This window comes from Eriocheir sinensis, chromosome 65 (assembly GCF_024679095.1).
Source record: "Eriocheir sinensis breed Jianghai 21 chromosome 65, ASM2467909v1, whole genome shotgun sequence".
NCBI lineage: Eukaryota > Metazoa > Arthropoda > Malacostraca > Decapoda > Varunidae > Eriocheir > Eriocheir sinensis.
The window spans coordinates 8,885,411-8,904,942 of NC_066573.1; the positions used below are offsets into that span (position 1 = coordinate 8,885,411).

Consider the following 19,532-nt stretch of genomic DNA (forward strand, 5'->3'; position numbering starts at 1 on the left):
CTTCCTTTTCTTTTTCCTCTACTCTTCTTGTTTGTTTTTTCATTGATACTCTTGTTGTTGTTGTTGTTGTTGTTGTTCTTCTTCTTCTTCTTCTTCTTCTTTTTCTACTTCTTCTTCGTCTTTTTCTTCTTCTTTTTCTTCATGATCCTCTTCCTCATTTGTTTGTCTTTTTTAATTTTTCCTTCATTACCATCATCATCATCTTCTTCTTCTTTTTTCTTCTCCTCCTCCTCCTCATCTTTTGTAGGGTAGTAATGATTGACTAATAAATCACACACACACACACACACACACACACACACACACACACACACACACACACACACACACCTGGCTATGCAAATGTGTAAGGGAGGCTCCGTGGCCCGCGTCTTCCCCCTCTGCATGAAGCCTTCCCGACCCTGCTGTGCCTCCTCTCCTCCTCCTCCTCCTCCTCCTCCTCCTCCTTCCCCTCACTAAATGTTCCTATTTCTGCTCTTTTTCTTTCTCTTTCTCCTTCTAAGCTAACATGTTTTATTTTCCTTCCTCCTCCTCCTCCTCCTCCTCCTCCTCCTTCCCCTCACTGGATGCTCCGATTTCTGCTCTTCCTCTTTCTCTTCTTCCTTCTAAGCTAACATGTTTTTTTTCCTCATAACCAAAACAATTATAATTTATCTTCCATTCTTAAGTCTATTTTTTTTACCTATTAGATTGCCTGTTACTTTTTTTCTTTCCTTATCCTCTCCTTCGTCTAGTTCTTGTTTAGTCTTCTCAATTTTTGGGTCCTTTTCTTCTTCAATTGTCTAACCTGACCTAACCTAACCTAACCTAACCTAGCCTAGCCTTATCCTCTTCTTGGTCTAATTCTTTTCTTCCTGTCATTCTTATCCTTCACATTAGTTAGTCTTCTCAATTTCTGGGTCTTTTTCTACTTTTATTGTCTAACCTAACCTAACCTAACCTAGCCTAACCTAACCTAACCTAACCTAACCTAGCCTTATCCTCTTCTTGGTCTAATTCTTTTCTTCATGTCAATCTTATCCTACATCTTTATCTAGTTTTTTTTCTCCGTCTTTTTCTTCTTCTATGAATATTTTTTTTCTTTTTTCTTTATCTCATTATTATATTTTTTCTCATTTCATCGATTTTTTTTTATTATGGATATTTCTTATAATCTACATTCTTCCTCCTCCTCCTCCTCCTCCTCCTCCTCCTCCTCCTCAACTTCCTCCTCAACTTCCCCTTTCCACCGATTCTCTTTCCCCGTTATCATAGCATGGTATTTTCTTCTTCCTCCTCCTCCTCCTCTTCCTCCTCCTCCTTCTTCTCCTCCTCCTCCTCCTCCTCCTCCTTCCCTTGCCTTTCCATAGACAAATCGGTGTTTACAAACTGAGCCGAGGATGAAATATGTTCCACTGAGAGAGAGAGAGAGAGAGAGAGAGAGAGAGAGAGAGCACAATAAAATGACAAACAGACACACAAGGAACGACAGAGACAAGAGACGGCGTGACAAATTGCACACACACACACACACACACACACACACACACACACACACACGCACTCACCCTTTTTTTCACCCTCGTCACCCTTGCGTAGGCTTAGGCGTGCCAATCTCTTAGGCCTAGACGCGAATCACAACACTACCCCCCCTTGCCCCCCTTCTCTCTCTCTCTCTCTCTCTCTCTCTCTCTCTCTCTCTCTCTCTCTCTCTCTCTCTCTCGCCTGAAAGCACCCTTATGAATATGAAAGAAAGGAGCAAGATGATTGGTGTGGAGAGAGAGAGAGAGAGAGAGAGAGAGTTAATATACGGAAAAAAAAACTTATGAATGCAGAAAAAAACAACTCCTACGATTATTTGAGTTCTTAAATTTGAAGAAAGGGAAAAAAAAGACAGAAAAAGACAAAGAAAGGAGAGAGAGAGAGAGAGAGAAAATGGTGTCAAAAAAATAAATAAATAAATAAGACGAAAAACGGTAAAGGGAACGACCTCTTGTCTTTTACGACTCTGTTAACTCGACAATGATACACACACACACACACACACACACACACACACACACACACACACACACACACACACACACACACACACACATTTCTATTTTATTTTTTCCTATTCCTTTATTTCCCTTCTTTTCTTCTCCTTTATTTTTTCTCTTTTCCTTATTCCTTTATTTCCCTTCTCTTTTCCTCCTGTATTTTTTTCTCTTTTCCCCATTTCTCCTTTATTTCCCTTCTCTTTTCCTCCTGTATTTTTTCTCTTTTCCCCATTTCTCCTTTATTTCCCTTCTCTTTTCCTCCTTCATTTCTTTTCTCTTTTCCTCATTCCTTTATTTCCCTTCTTTTCTTCTCCTTTATTTTTTTCTCTTTTTCCCTATTCCTTTATTTCCCTCTTCTTTTCCTCCTTCGTTCCTATTCTCGTTTCCTCCATTCCTTCTTTTCCCTTCTCTTTTCATCCTTTATTTTTTCCTCTTTTCTCCATTCCTTTATTTCCCTTCTCTTTTCCTCCTTCGTTTCTTTTCTCTTTTCCCCATTTCTCCTTTATTTCCCTTCTCTTTTCTTCCTTCGTTCCTATTCTCTCTCTCCCATTCCTTCATTCCCCTTCTCTATTCTATCTCCCGAGTAGCATTTTTCCGATGATTAAAGAATGACGCCCTACCTCCCCACCCCTTACCCCTCCTCCTCCTTCCATTGCCCTCCACACTCCACCCCGTCAACCCCACCTATCCAAATATCTCAACTCCATCAACCCCTAAACATCCTTAATTTCTACTTTTTATTTACTCGAACTGGATAAACAAGAAAATGGAAAAATAATATATAGCAAACACGTTTTTCAATATTAAGATTATCGAAAGTAAACAAAACGCAATCACCTCACAATGCCCCACAAAAATGCTCATTCATGGTCTTCCTTAGTGGCATAATAATTCACTCCTTTGTCCCGCACTCACTTCCTCCATCCCTGTTTCCCCTCGCTACCTGCTTCCTATACGCCTTCCTCCTCCCTTCCTGTGTTTATTTTCATTTTTCCTCGCCCTACTCTCTCTCTCTCTCTCCCTCTCCCTCGCTTCTCTTCCTCCCCCACCCGCCTTCTATCACGCAACCTCCATCCCGCGCACACACACACACACACACACACACACGCACACACACTTCAGACCATACCTATCACTAAGTACCACAATAACAACAACAAAAAAGTCTACATCACATAAAATTTCAGGTAAAAAAAAAAAAAGATCAAAAGAATCACTGCCCTTTATCCTACCTACCTGTTCACGATGCTCAGGTAAACGAGTCACCTGGCCAGTTATTAATCAGGGGCCGCGTAACACCTGTGGTTGAGTTCTTGGGTGCGTAATGGTATCTGGCTCTCACGTGACCTGAGGAAATCCCTTTCAACAATTATTATCTTCGTCAATGTATCCGTGGCCATGAGATTATCAAGTTATGTCAGCTGTGCGCTCTCTCTCTCTCTCTCTCTCGCTCTCGCTCTCTCTCTCTCTCTCTCTCTCTCTCTCTCTCTCTCTCTCTCTCTCTCTCTCCATATTCCATTTTGCTAACCTACCTCAGTAATTCATTGGTTGAGTCAGGTTGCTTATTTGGGTTAGATTAGGTTTGGCCTGCTTAGGTTTGGGGTAAGATCAGGTCAAGTTTGGTTGGGGTTGATCAGGTTGGGTTAGGTCAAGTTATGTTTTGGTGGTCATGGGTTGGAAGATCATGTGTTTTGGTGTGAAACTAAGGAGGCAGCAAGCACGTTTGGGTTAGGTCAGGTCAGGCTTGGTTGGGTGGGCTTGGTCAGGTCGGGCTAGGTTGGGCTGTATGAGGTTAGGTTGAGTTTTGGTGTGAAGTGTGAGGAGGCAGAGGCAGCAAGGAGTGAGGAGTGTGAGGCTGAAGCGTGAGAAGGGAGGGTCAGCAATGAGTGTGAGGTTGGGCTGAACTGTAAGGAGGGAGGGTCAGCAATGAGTTTTTAATCCATTTGCCTGTCATCTCTTTTTCTTCTTTTAATCCTAATTCTTCTATCTGTCTGTCTGTCTGTGGGGCTTGACTGAGGCGTAAAGAGGGAGGCTCAGCAATGAGTTTTTAATCCATTTGCCTGTCTCTTCTTTTTCTTCTTCTAATCCTAATTCTTCTATCTGTCTGTCTGTCTGTGGGGCTTGACTGAGGCGTAAGGAGGCAGAGACTTGGATAATAAGGAGAGTGAGGTCCCTACTATCAAACCCACCGAGTTCCCTTTACTAATATTTCCCGAGGCCACAGACAAGACTAACCGGGTATTCATGGGTAAGTTTTCCCCTTCAAGATGCAGAGGCCGTGTATAACTATCACCAGGGCCACAAAACAGTCCATGAGAATCCCAGCACCTTCCACGAGAGTCTTTTCAAGTATAGGCGAGGAGAGGGCCCGATAAGTTTAAATACATGCTTGAGGATGGGGCAGGGCAGACGCGTGAGGAGCGAGGGCCAGCAAGGAGCGTGAGGCAGGTCGTAAGGATAAGAGTTGGGGACAAAGGAGGAAAATGTTGGTCTTATCTCGTCTCTCTCCTCTGCCTGGCCTTGTGAATGGAAGATACGGGAGACTGTCACCTGTTTTTTGCATCCGTCGAAGAGATAGATTACACTCTCTCTCTCTCTCTCTCTCTCTCTCTCTCTCTCTCTCTCTCTCTCTGTGGTAATATACGTTTCAGCAAGCGAGGGAAGAGCAGGGCGACACACACACACACACACACACACACACACACACACTTAAAAATAGACGGTCCGAGGGTGTGGGCTCAGCGTCGAGACACACACACACACACACACACACACACACACTGATGCAACGAAGCGGCGGCGGCGGAGGAAGTTGAGTAATGTTTGGTTGTGATGTGCGAGTGTGAATCTGTCTGGTTGGTGTTGGTTGACTCGGTCGTTTCATGGGTGTGTGAAAATAAATATGTCTGGTTGGTGTTCCTGATGGGGTGGACATTGTTGCTTTCGGTTGATTTTGGTTGATGTTGGTTTCTTTGGGTTATGTTTTGATTCGTGTACAGCTCCACTAACAAACAGGAATATGGCTGGTTGATGTTGGTGTGCTTCTTTGGTTGTGTTTTGATTCGTGTACAGTTCCAGTATCAAACAGGAACATGTCTGTGTGTTATCGGTGTTGGTTTTACTTCTATTAATTGTTTTGATGCGTGTACTGCTCTGCTAACGAACAGCAATATCAAACACAACAGCACGAGGACTTGCAGCGTTTTGTTTGCCTTTCGTGTGGAGACCAAGCAACGCAAAGACTGGGCCATCGCCTTCTACCTTCTACAGCTGCCCATTTACATATCCTTTATCATCTACAGACGATTATGAAAAACACAACAGCTCAAGGACTTACACCGTTTCGTTTGATTATTCTGTGGAAAGCAAGCAACGTACAGACACCTTCCACCATCTACATCTGTTTATTACGCTCATCTACATCATCTTTACCCCACCTAAGACAGCTATTAATCAGCACTCCACCAAGACTGTCATCACGCTTTTTTTTTTTTTTTTCCTGTAGAGGGGAGCAGCACGCATATATATTGAGTCATTACTTCACTTAGTCTGCCAGTTCTGGGTTTCCTGTCGCCTTAAATATTCCTTACGAGTGGCTCCCAAACCCGGTGTGGGGACGAGGCAACCGATCACTATTTCCGTCATTCTGATTCATGTGCGTGTGGCAACCCGCTGCTGTGTGCTCCCCCGAAGGTCTTCCAGGGAGCCAATCCATTACGGTAAAACGCTTCGTGAAAGTTTTCCCGCAATTATCACTCCGCCTGACCGCTCCTTCACGAGACCTTCAGCGCTTTCTTTCCTTAATCGTGTGTATCCGGGTGGCATTATGTCCGATCTCTCTACGGTTATGTGGACCCTGGGTGAAGACGCTCGGCTATTTTCAAAACTATCCACGGGGTGTTCTGGAAAATACTCACATTGTAAATCCCACACAAAAACATATCTTTGGGTCGTATTATGAGATATTTCGCCGCCCAAGAACATATATTTGACAAGGCTTTCGTAGGAGTTGTGGGCATTTCCAGGAGTAGTTTTATGACCCTGGTGGAAGTCTGACCCTTCTTCTGTACCATGAACCTAAAGAAACACTCATTAGAACCCGATTGATCCCCTCTTTGACCTTTAGAAATAGCTGATGTGATATTGCAAAGTGTCTCGTAATACCAGCCATAGGAAGGAGTCCAACTAAACCTAACCTAACCTAACCTAACCTAACCTAACCTAACCTAACCTAACCTAACCTAACCTAACCTAACCTAACCTAACCTAACCTAACCCAACCCAACCCAACCTAACCTAACCTAACCTAACCTAACCCAACCCAACCCAACCTAACCTAACCTAACCTAACCTAACCTAACCTAGCAACTCAGCTAACCCAACTAACTAACCCAACCCAACCCAACTAACCAACCCAACCCAACCCAACCCAACCCAACCCCAACCTAACCCAAACCTAACCTAACCTAAACTAACCTAACCTAACCTAACCTAACCTAACCTAACCTAAACTAAACTAAACTAAACTAACCTAACCTAACCTAACCTAACCTAACCTAACCTAACCTAACCTAAACTAAACTAAACTAAACTAAACTAACCTAACCTAACGTAACCTAACCTAACCTAACCAGACCTGTGCAAGAATCGGCGCCTACCCGCACAGAGAAGGGAAATACGCGTCCCGGTGATAGGACTTATAAAATATTGCTTTGACCTTCCTACTGTTTTAAAGGGAGGGTGGGGAGAGGAGAGGTGCCGCAGAGCATACAAAATCTAATATACAAGGAAAATGGATGCCCGAGTGAGGGAATCCCAATATGCTCCCTTGGATTTCATTGACGATGGATGCTGATGATAATTACAACACGCACGCACGCACACACAACCCTCTCCCCCTATCCCCCACCCCCAACGAACACTAGGAAAAAAAACATGTTCTTAATAGTGTAATAAACAGATGCATTGCTTTACCAGATGATATTGAGTGTAAACAGTATAAACAAGCTTGAAGGTTTATGCCCAAAAATTGGTTAAAATACGAGCCATTGCGAGCATAGCCTTGTAAAAATACTACGGACAAACACTTAAAGGTAGGCCTATGAGCACACATCCAAGCAGGGAAAGAAACAAAGAAAAAAGAAGGTTGGCTACGTATTTACTCACAAACAGGGAAGAGAGATATGTACTTACGAACACACCCACACACACACACACACACACACACACTAGCAGGCAAGACAAACAGGTGTACGTACTTACACACACAAGCAGGGAAGAGAGATATGTACTTACGAACACACACACACACACACACACACACACACACACACACACACACACACACACACACACACACACACACACAAGCAGGCAAGACAGACAGGTATACGCACTTACACTGAAGCGGGGCAGGACGAGGCAGAAGGGGCAGTGACATCCGACTACCACTGAAATAAAGGCGAGAAAAAAAAAGTTAACATAGAAAATCGACATGAGGCAAAAAACTGAAATGCTCAAAATAAAGTCCAATAACACATAACTTTTTATCATGCAGTTTTATATCTCAGTTTTAATTTTCTTGTCTGATTTGTTTTTATCTCGCGAAAGGAAGACTACGTTCAAATAGACAAAGCTACCATGGTGTTCTTAGAGGATGAGGAGGAGGAGGAGGAGGAGGAGCAAGGGTCAGCTCAAGCTTGCCCTCCACTAACCACTGGCACATGAGACCCTGAAGGACGCGTGAAGGTTACTGTGTGTGTGTGTGTGTGTGTGTGTGTGTGTGTGTGTGAAGTGACTCTCTCTCTCTCTCTCTCTCTCTCTCTCTCTCTCTCTCTCTCTCTCTCTCTCTCTCACACACATATGCATACGTTCCTTTCGCTCTCTTTCCTGTCTTTTTCTTCTCTCATTTCTTCAACCTTCCTCCTTTCCTTCCTTCCTTCCTTCCTTTCTCTCTTTCAACCCCCCCCCACACACACACACATACACACAAACTGATACCCGCCCGCACACACAGATACACGCCCCCTCCCCTACACATACCACCCCCCCACACACACAGAAACACCCACACCCACACCCATCCCCCCCCCCCACACACACACACACGGCACCGCCCCGTCAGAGTACATATACAGGGCCGGAGCAGAGACAAACATTCCTAATGGCGTGAGATGACGGTGATGGTCCTGGGAACGCCGAGACGTGCCCGAAACTCCTCACCCGCCCCCTTCACCTCGTCCCCTACCCTCCCATCCCCGTTCTCGTACCCCCACTTCTCCCCCTCCTCCCTCCTCCTCCCCCGTCATGTCACTCATCATCACTGTAACCCATTCCTCCACCATTCCCTTTTATCTCCCCTCCTCCTCCTCCTCCTCTTTCACAATCGCACACGTAATACAATCAGTTTTTATTATCATTATCATTGACTATCCTCTCCCTTGTGTTCTTAATGCCTATCATCAATGCGCCATCAATACCTTAAAAAATACCATCGACCTCGTAATGAGCCAATAGATTTGTTGTTGCCTGTTTCTCTGTGTTTCCATGTTTTCTTGTTAGGCCAATATTCTGATCATTATCATCATCAGCTTCACCATCATCATCATCATCGGCAGCATAACAGTTCCCAGTTCTCTTTTGTCCTGTTAATTCTTTCATCATCAACATCATCATCATTATCACTAAACATAGGTACTCACACCCCCTCTTCTCACCATCCCACCATCATCACAATCCTTAAACGCATCACCATCCTCTATTATTCACCACTCTTTCAACACGATAACATCACCATCACCTCCTTCACCATTCACCATCACCAAGAACACCACCCAAGAAATGGTCGCCGGCCATCACACAGCCTTGCACCATCTCTCACAGCAGGGTTGAATACGTGATGATTGTGATGATGTTGGTGATGATGATGATGATGGTGAAATGAGCGATAGTATACAACATCAAACCAAACTGAATATGCAGCAGACTTTCACTCCTTTGACTTACATTCAGGAGCAGTAGGTAGCGGGCTTTTTTTTATATATTTTTCCTTACGCCCTTGAACGGTCTCCTTTGCAGTAAAACAAAATTACAATGGCGCGTCATAAGGTTCATTTTTTTCCTTGAGAATGCTTTTTCTTAACAAGTGTTATCATGTGTGTCATTACTTATGCATTCTCTCTCTCTCTCTCTCTCTCTCTCTCTCTCTCTCTCTCTCTCTCTCTCTCTCTCTCTCTCTCTCTCTCTCTCTCTCTCTCTCTTCGCGGCCTCATTCGCTTTCTCGCTAACTCGCGTTAAAATAAATACTAACAATTGACTAAGTAAAAAAATATCGTAGTCCGACAAAAACAGTGAAGACTTACCCGAACAGACAGCCACGAGAGCTTCTTTTAAGTACAGTATATAACCCACATATACTTAAGTACAACCCAAGTAAATTGAATATAACACATGCACCTTTACTTAATTATATCACACCTTTACTTAACCATCCCGAACGTCGACTTAATTAAACATAACGAGGTCCTACTTCACTACACCGGGAGCTTGTCTACTTGAAAATAACGAGAGCTTGATTATACCTAACCTAACCTAACCCAGCCTAGCCTAGCCTAGCCTTGCCTAACCTAACCTAACCTAACCCAGCCTAACCAAACCTAGCCCAACCTAATCTAACCTATCCTAACCTAACCTAGCCTAGCCTAATTTAATCTAACCTAACCTAACCTAGCCTAATCTAACCTAACCTAACCCAGCCTAATCTAACCTAACCTAGCCTAATCTAACCTAACCTAGCCTAGCCTAAACTAACCTAACCTAACCTAGCTTAACCTAACCCAGCCTAACCTAACCTAGCCTAACCAAACCTAACCTAACCTAACCTAATCTAACCTAGCCTAGCATAACCTAACCTAACCTAACCTAGCCTACCCTAACCTAACCTATCCTAACCTGAAATCGCGTAGCCTTCAATACAAGGCCTCGCTTCACTACATCGAGAGCTTAGATACTTACACACAACGAGCGCGTAAGTGCATGGAGAAGTATTTAAAGTAGCGGCGAGCGTTTACTTATACACGAGGGGCGGCTACTTAAGTTTGTCAGTCCTGAAGTACGAGGATCGCCCAGCCAAGTGTGACGAGCCCGGCCTGAAGTGTATCCGTTCTTCGGGCCGCCAGAAACGTGAGCAGTGCGCGGCCGTCGTTTATTTGCCTTGGCGGGGGGTCGAGGGGGGGGAGGGGGGAGGGGGAGGTGGTGGAGGGAGGGAATGGCTCAGGACAGGGTTGTATAGCGAGCGACTTGCATGTGTCTTTTGTACTGTTGCGGATGTTACTGCTGCTGCTGCCGGGAACGTTTGCATTTCTCTTTTTTTTCGTTCTCTAGAGTGAAAGAAGGAGCTGAAGGGCAAAAACAAACAAACAATAAAAAAGAAACAGCCCGCTATTCATTGCTCCTCGAGATAAACGGAACTGAGCAGCGAGGAGAGGTTGGTTTCGGAAACACAGACGAAGGAAGGCAGAGTTTACGAGCGCTGGGGATGAAAGAATGAAGATGATGGTTAACTCTTGCATAAGGGATTCGGATAGCAAAGGGATGAGCTAGAGTAGAAAGTCATGTGTAGCGGGGCCGCGGAAGGAGTGGAGGGGGGGAGGTACGCAGCTAGCAAGTTCAGAAGAGCAGTTAGCATGGTAATATCGATAGAGTACAGAGAGGCAATACCGGGGCGGAATAAGAGGTAGAAGAGTGTAAGTAAGAGGAGAGAAGTTGATCCAAAAGGGCTGTGTGTGTGTGTGTGTGTGTGTGTGTGTGTGTGAGAAGGCCTCCCCCCCACCCCCCACACACACAAGATGCACACTCTATACGAGGGCGGGGAAGGACCTTGTATATGGATAGTGTAGTGTGGTGTAGAGAAGTTGTGTAGAGTGATGACTGGGAGGTCTTGAAACTCTCCCCATGAAAGCGTTTAAGTCACAGGAAGGAGGAGGTACAGACGCAGGAAGACTGTTTCAGGCTTCCTACGTGTGATAAGGGAGACCTAAAAGTATATATAAGTTACTATAAATCACTACAAATGTGGACCGTCGGGAGATGTCAACATTAAAAGTAATCTAGAAAGCGGAGCACCACAAACCAAAGGCGCTCCCATTATCTGCATTAGTGGCGTCTGGAGGAGGAGGAGGAGGAGGACTGGAGGAAGTCAGCCGGGCATTAAACATGATAACTTCTGTGGCAGGCGCGTGCATGCGGCGTGGGAAAATAAACTGTCTGTCACCAATGATGACTTAAGTGATGTTCTGTAGTACAACCCGGAGGAGGAGGAGGAGGGCGCAGGAATACAGGGAAACCAGGGCAGGAGAGGGACAGAAGGCAAAGAGACAGGAGACTAAGGAGGAGAAGGAGGAGGAGGGGGGCGCAGGAACACAGGGAAACCAGGGCAGGAGAGGGACAGAAGGCAAAGAGACAGGAGACTAAGGAGGAGGAGGAGGAGGAGGAGGAGGGCGCAGGAATACAGGGGAACCAGGGCAGGAGAGGGACAGAAGGCAAAGAGACAGGAGACTAAGGAGGAGAAGGAGGAGGAGGAGGAGGCAGAGAGACAGGAGACTAGGAGGAAAAGAAGGAAGAAGCAGGAAGCAGCGATGAAAGGATACCAAAACATAACAGGAAAGCAGGAAGCAGGAATTAAGCAGGACACTAAATAGGACAGCAGAGCACTCAAGCGACAAACAGAAATCAGAACAACAGACAGACAGACACAAACAGAAGGGGAACAGACAGCAGGAAAGACGCAGCAGAAAACAGGGGTAAGGGAACAGACAAACACACAAACAGCAAGACACTGAGGGTGGCATAAAAAGAGACAGACAGACAGAAAGCAGACAAGGCAGATGAGCAGCAGAACAGACAATCAGCAGAACGACGGAACAGCAGGAGGGCACACACACACACACACACACACACACACACACAGACACATGAGAAGGGAATGCAAGAGACTCCCTATGATGACTTAGTGTTAATTTGCAGTGCCAGGGCCGACGGTGGCATTGTGGGTGCATGACGAAGGCGGAGGAAGAGGAGGAAGAGGAGAAGGAGGAGGAGGAGGAGGAGGAGGAAGAGGGGGAGAAGGGAAGGTCAGTGCACTAAGGAAATTGAGCCTTGGCGTGGGTGGTGTGTGTGTGTGTGTGTGTGTGTGTGTGAGAGAGAGAGAGAGAGAGAGAAGGAAGCAAGGCGTAGAAGGCTCAGCTGCACCCTTCTTCCTCCTCTCTCTCTCTCCCTCCCTCTCTCCCTCTCTTCCTCTCTCCTTTTTTTTCCTCCTCTTCTTCCTCTCCCTAGCAACATGGGTCCTTCATCTTCCCTTTCTCCTCTTCTTTCATTCATTTCCTTTCCTTTTTTTCTATATTCGCTTAATTCCTCTGTTTATCATTTTTTATCTATGTCTCCTTCCTTATTTTATCTCCTTTATTTACTCATTGTTTCCCCTCTGTCTTCCTCCCTTCCTTCCTTTCTTCCTTTCTCCTTTCCCTCCATCTCTCCTCCTTCCTTCCTCTCTTCATTCATTCATCCATCCATTCACTCTCTCTTTCCTTCTTCCCTTTTCTCCCTCTCTCCTTCCTTCAGTCATGCGTTCTTCCTTCCTTCCTCCCTTTTCTCCTTCCTTCCTTCCCTTCTTCCTTCCTTTCTTATCCTTTCTCATCGGTGTTCCTCCTTCATTATTCTGCTCCTGCTTGTCATTATAGTAAACTCGCCATTATTTTCTCTCTCTCTCTCTCTCTCTCTCTCTCTCTCTCTCTCTCTCTCTCTCTCTCTCTCTCTCTCTCTCTCTCTCTCTCTCTCTCTGACATACATATTCATCAATTAACAATGCTCTTCTGATATGCTTTTGCCTCGTCTCCTCCTCCTCCTCCTCCTCCTCCTCCTCCTCCTCCTCACCCCTTTGCTCTTCTTTCTGCTTGATCTTTTTTTTTTCTTCCTTGTTTTCAATTTTCTCGACCTATTTTTTTCTTTTTTTCTATTCCTCGTCTTCGTCCTTAATCTTTTCTTCCTTCTGCTCTTTTTTCCTGTTTTTCCTAATGTGTGTTTTCTCTCTTTTTCTTGTTCTTTATTTCTTCTTATCCTGCTCGTTCTCTTTTCTCCTTTTTTTCCTTCTCCTTTCCTGTCCTTGTTCTTCTCCTCCTCCTGTTTCTGTTTTTCCTTCTCTGTGTTTTCCCTTTTTCTTGTTCCTTTCTTTTCTTCTTATTCCTCGTGTCCTCTTTTTTTTGTCCTTTTTCCTCTTCCTAATATTCCTGTTTTGTTTTTTTTGTTTTCCCCTAATTTGTTCTCTTTTCTTCTCCTCCTTTCCTTCTCTTGTCCTCTTTCCTCTTCTTCTTCGTCTCCTCCTCTTCTTCCTCCTCTTTTTACCATGGTCTTCTCTCATCTTCTCTTTCCTTCTCCTGTTCCTCATTCTAGTATATTTTTCCTCCTCCTCTTCCTCTTCCTCTTCCTTAACTTTTCTTCGTATTTTCGTATTTTCTTCAATCTTTTCTTTATCTTTCTTTCCCTTCCGTTTCGTGTGTTATCGCCTGTTCTCTCTATTCCCTCATTTATTCCATTTTTGCTTCCTCCTTCCTTCGTCTCTGTTCGGCCCTTCCTCCCTCATTCCCTCTTTATCAGTTTCCTTCCTCTTTCCTTCACTTACTCATCTTCCTTACTCATCTTCCTAACTCCTTCATTCACTCATTTCCTCGTTCGTCTTAATCGATTTGTTTCTTTCTCTCCTTCTTCTTCCCTTCTTCGTGGAATTGCTTTTTATTTTCCTTATCGTCATATTCATCATCGTCCTCATTATCATCATCATCATCATCATCATCATCATCATCTTCAATATAATAAGTTTTGGGAAGGGTCACGTATGGCTATTATTATTATTATTATTATTATTATTATTATTATTATTATTATTATTATTATTATTATTATTATCATTATTACACATTTGACTTCCTTGGTTGTTACTCTGTCCTTCCTTTCTTCCTGTCTCTCCCTCGTTCCTCTCCCCTTCTTCCTCCTCCTCCTCCTCCTCCTCCTCTTCGCTTCCTCTCTCTCCCTCCCTTCCTCCCTCCCTCGGCCGCTTTCAAAGTCAGCTGTCTCGCCTTCTGTATCTACCGTCTTTCATCGCTCACTTCATTCTCTCTCTCTCTCTCTCTCTCTCTCTCTCTCTCTCTCTCTCTCTCTCTCTCTCTCTCTCTCTCTCTCTCTCTCCTCCTTTTCCTTCTTCTTCCTCCTCCTCCTCCTCCTCCTCCTCCTCCTCCTTCTGGTCGCATGTTCCCTGTGTTTATTTTGATTGCCAGTAAGTCTCCTAAACCAAGAACCATTGCTGAAAAACAGTTCCCTAGTGTGTGTGTGTGTGTGTGTGTGTGTGTGTGTGTGTGTGTGTGTGTGTGTGTGTCTCTCTCTCTCTCTCTCTCTCTCTCTCTCTCTCTCTCTCTCTCTCTCTCTCTCTCTCTCTCTCTCTCTCTCTCTCTCTCTCTCTCTCACACACACACACACACACACACACACACACACACACACACACACACACACACTTTTAGAGGAAATGCTCCCTGCAGATAAGATTATGACAGTTCTGAAGCTCCACCACCTGTGTGTGTGTGTGTGTGTGTGTGTGTGTGTGTGTGTGTGTGTTGGTATGTGTGTATATATGTATGTATGTATGTATATTTCATGACTAAACACACGCAAAAAAAAGAAAATCGCAAAACATCATGGAAAAACCCCCCACATCAGATAACCTTGAGACACACGGAATAGTTAATGTAAAAGTTAATTCTAGTTTGAAGTTTTGGGGGGCGGGGGGGCGAGGCAGGGAGGGGGACAGGGGGTATGGGGGGGCGGCGGCAGTTAGGTGATGAGAGGAAGAAGCGAGCGACAGTTACCTCACCTGCCGATAATGAGCGCTCCCACACCTGCCCTTGACCCTCCCCTGTCACCCGAAGCCTCCCCCACCTGTTGCTCTCACCCCTCCCCCCATCCTTCCTTCCTCTCACTCCATCGCTCCTTCCCCTATGGTCCTTCACCCCCATCCTTCCTCTCCTTCCCTTCCCAACCCCGTCTCCCTCCCATGTCCATCTCCCTCCCTCCTTCCCTCCTTCCCCATTCACATTCTTCCTTACTCCCTATCTCCCTCTTTCCTTACTTCCCATTCTCTCTCTCTCTCTCTCTCTCTCTCTCTCTCTCTCTCTCTCTCTCTCTCTCTCTCTCCAAGTTTGAACACAATTAGGTGGTTCGATTATGAAATGTATGGCGTGCAACTTAAAGGCGCTGCGTCAAGGAGGTGGGTTTTATAATCGCGCTAAACCTTAAATTCTCACAGCAATTCACTGACAAAGCGAATAAAGCGAATAGACTGTCGGCCTGCACTGAAACTTCTCTTTCTAGAATAAAGATATCATACTTCCACTATATATTACTTTGGTCAGATCCCACCTGGAATATGCGGTACTGTTCTGGTCTCCCCACTATGCCAAAGACTTTGCTAAATTAGGTGTTCAGTAGGGCAACAAAGATGATATCCTCCTTCTGCAACACACGTTACGACGAAGGGAGCTCAACTCTAATCCTGTTCTCTTCTGGGAAACGTCGCCTCCGAGGAAAACCGATCGCATTTTTCAAAGTGTTTAGTGCCTTTACGAATGTGGGCAAAACCAAATTGTTTTTGCTCGATGACCAGTCCCGAGCAAGATATAATGGCACAAAACTCGTATAAACAAATAAATTCAGACTGAGCCAATGTTATTTTCATCAACGTTGTAGCGCGAGAATGGAATACGTTCCCGCCTTCCATGCAGGACAACACAACTGGTTCACTTAAAAATGATCCCGACTCCCTTTCCTTCACCCTATCATTCACTAAGGCAGAAATGCAGTCTTGTTGCCAATGCGCCGTTAAATTTACAGTAGTTTCACTTAGTTGTAAGATCAAAGCACCTAGCCTGCACCATAGGGTCTGTGTGGTCTGAATATCTATGTAAAACTATGTAAATTCTCTCAATAAAACGCGTTACACCGATAGCAGCGACGGGCCAAATTTGTGGCTTTACCGTGTAGCAGCGACAGGCCAAATTTGTGGCTTTACCGTGTACCAGCGACGGGCCAAATTTGTGGCTTTACCGTGTACCAGCGACAGGCCAAATTTGTGGCTTTACCGTGTACCAGCGACGGGCCAAATTTGTGGCTTTACCGTGTACCAGCGACGGGCCAAATTTGTGGCTTTACCGTGTACCAGCGACAGGCCAAATTTGTGGCTTTACCGTGTACCAGCGACAGGCCAAATTTGTGGCTTTAACGTGTACCAGCGACAGGCCAAATTTGTGGCTTTACCGTGTACCAGCGACGGGCCAAATTTGTGGCTTTACCGTGTACCAGCGACAGGCCAAATTTGTGGCTTTACCGTGTACCAGCGACAGGCCAAATTTGTGGCTTTACCGTGTACCAGCGACAGGCCAAATTTGTGGTTTTACCGTGTACCAGCGACGGGCCAAATTTGTGGCTTTACCGTGTACCAGCGACAGGCCAAATTTGTGGCTTTACCATGTACCAGCGGCGGGCCAAATTTGTGGCTTTACCGTGTACCAGCGACGGGCCAAATTTATGGCTTTTACCGTGTGTACCAGCGACGGGTCAAATTTGTGGCTTTACCGTGTACCAGCGACGGGCCAAATTTGTGGCTTTACCGTGTACCAGCGACAGGCCAAATTTGTGGCTTTACCGTGTACCAGCGGCGGGCCAAATTTGTGGCTTTACCGTGTACCAGCGACGGGCCAAATTTATGGCTTTACCGTGTACCAGCGACGGGCCAAATTTGTGGCTTTACCGTGTACCAGCGACGGGCCAAATTTGTGGCTTTACCGTGTACCAGCGACAGGCCAAATTTGTGGCTTTACCGTGTACCAGCGGCGGGCCAAATTTGTTTTTACCGTGTACCAGCGACGGGCCAAATTTGTGGCTTTACCGTGTACCAGCGACGGGCCAAATTTGTGGCTTTACCGTGTACCAGCGACGGGTCAAATTTGTGGCTTTACCGTGTAGCAGCGACGGGCCAAATTTGTGGCTTTACCGTGTACCAGCGACAGGCCAAATTTGTGGCTTTACCGTGTACCAGCGACGGGCCAAATTTGTGGCTTTACCGTGTAGCAGCGACAGGCCAAATTTGTGGCTTTACCGTGTACCAGCGACAGGCCAAATTTGTGGCTTTACCGTGTACCAGCGACGGGCCAAATTTGTGGCTTTACCGTGTACCAGCGACAGGCCAAATTTGTGGCTTTACCGTGTACCAGCGACAGGCCAAATTTGTGGCTTTACCGTGTACCAGCGGCGGGCCAAATTTGTGGCTTTACCGTGTAGCAGCGACAGGCCAAATTTTTGCCATGATATAAACCCCCCAAAATAGATGATGCATAAACTGATCACAAATGCGTTGATATATATTATGAAACGGTTTGCGTGAGTGATGATTTTTTCTCATTTATCTCGCTTAGAGGGGCCTTTAAGAAGCACGATCCCCGCAGCTACCGGGTTAATTAAGGTCTTGGAAGAGGAATGAAACGCAACTAAAAGAAATAAAAACATTGCTCACACGCTTTGGCCCGTAAGGGGATCGAACCCTCGACATCCGCGTTATTAGCACGGCGCTCTAACCAACTGAGCTAACAGGCCGGTGAGGGGACGGGCATCTCCTCTGCTCTTCTGGATGCTGTTGATGCTGATGATGATGATGATGACGATGATGATGACGTAATAGTGATGATGATGATGATGATGATGATGGTAATAGTAACATAGCAACCAACACTATACTATACTGGCGACCACTGCATTATTATTATTATTATTATTATTATTATTATTATTATTATTATTATGGGTGTAGAGGAGAGAGAGAGAGAGAGAGAGAGAGAGAGAGAGAGAGAGAGAGAGAGAGAGAGAGAGAGAGAGAGAGAGAGAGAGAGAGAGAAAGGCAGCTGAACAGTAGTGAAGGGAAGCGAGTAGGGAAACATGGAAACATGGAAACGCAGGCAACAGAAAGCCTATTGGCTCATTACGAGGTTGCCCGCTTTGGTGATTTAATCTGCTCGACAGCCTGGGGCCTGGGGAGCAGATGAAAGCACCTCGACATTGAGGAGTAGATGAAAGCACCTCGATATTGAGGAGCAGATGAAAGCAACTCAATATTCAGTTTACTCCCGACGCAGCGAAGTGACGGTCGATTCTATATTTGAAGGAGTTGATAGTATTCGCATTTACTACTTCTGAAGGAAGATTGTTCCAGTGACGGATGACTCGGTTTGAAAAGAAACTCCTTCCGATGTCTGTGTTACATCGCTTAGACTGAATGGGTAAACCGTTATTTCTAGTTCTTAGGTTGGTTTGCAATTCAAAGAAATTGGAGTAATCGACGTTATTGAATTTTTTCAGATACTTGAAGACTTGAATCATATCTCCTCGTAGGCGTCTTTTCTCTAATGTAAAGAGATTGAGTCGCTTGAGTCGTTCCTCGTACGGTTGAGCCCTTAAGGTTGGTATCATTTTCGTGGCGCGTCGCTGAATCCTTTCCAGTAAATCAATGTCCTTTCTGTAATTAGGAGACCAGAACTGTACTGCATACTCGAGGTGCGGTCTTACCATGGAATTATACAAGGATAGCATCACGTCTGGCGTTTTACACTCGAAGTTCCTCGCTATGAACCCGAGCATAGTGTTGGCTTTGTTGTATGCTTTTTACAGTGATTCGCGTGTTTCAGGTCACTGCTGATAGTGACTCAAGATCCTTTTCCTCCTGCATCGCTTGCAGAGGTCTCCCATTCATGATGTATGTGGTTACTATTTCTGGACCCAATGTGCATGACTTTGCATTTGTCAACATTAAAAGACATTTGCCATTTTTCCGACCATTCGATAATGTGATTGAGGTCTTTCTGAATGATTTCGCAGTCGGTCTTTGTGAGGGCCTTTCCCTTCACCTTAGTGTCATCAGCAAATTTCGATATTGTGGATTTCAGTCCTGCTTCGAGGTCGTTGATATATATGATGAAGAGAATGGGTCCCAGCACTGACCCTTGAGGCACTCCACTAGTGACTGGAAGCCAATCGAAAGGCTGTCCGTTGAGTAGTACTCGTTGTTTTCTGTCGGTGAGCCAATCTCTTATCCACGCGATCAGATTGGCTCCAATGCCCGCCGAGTGCAGTTTCTTAAGGAGTCGTTCGTGCGGTACTTTGTCGAAGGCTTTCTGAAAGTCCAGGTATATAACATCACTGGGGATGTGGGCATCCCAGTTCTTATATATACCTTGGAAGAAGTCTAATAAATTCGTTAGGCAGGAGCGCTTGTTTCTGAAGCCATGCTGGGTGTCGGAGATTACATTATTGTCTTCTAGAAACTTAACAAGTGTGTCTCTAATAATCTTTTTCGAGTATTTTTCCTGCCACTGATGTCAAACTTATGGGCCTGTAGTTTAATGCAACGCTTTTGTCTCC

At 45.2% G+C, this 19,532-nt stretch overlaps 1 long non-coding RNA gene and 1 other non-coding gene across 2 annotated transcripts in view; both read right to left on the reverse strand.

Annotated features, from left to right (window-relative positions):
• The window catches only part of LOC126987599 (uncharacterized), a 364,593-nt gene that overhangs the window by 269,848 nt on the left and 75,213 nt on the right, over positions 1-19,532 (reverse strand). The window contains exon 3 of the long non-coding RNA XR_007741044.1: positions 7,422-7,471. This is a non-coding gene — a long non-coding RNA (uncharacterized LOC126987599). The remainder of the gene's footprint in view (positions 1-7,421; positions 7,472-19,532) is intronic.
• Trnai-aau (transfer RNA isoleucine (anticodon AAU)) lies at positions 17,641-17,714 on the reverse strand. Its single transcript has one exon. It is a non-coding gene; the product is annotated as a tRNA-Ile (tRNA).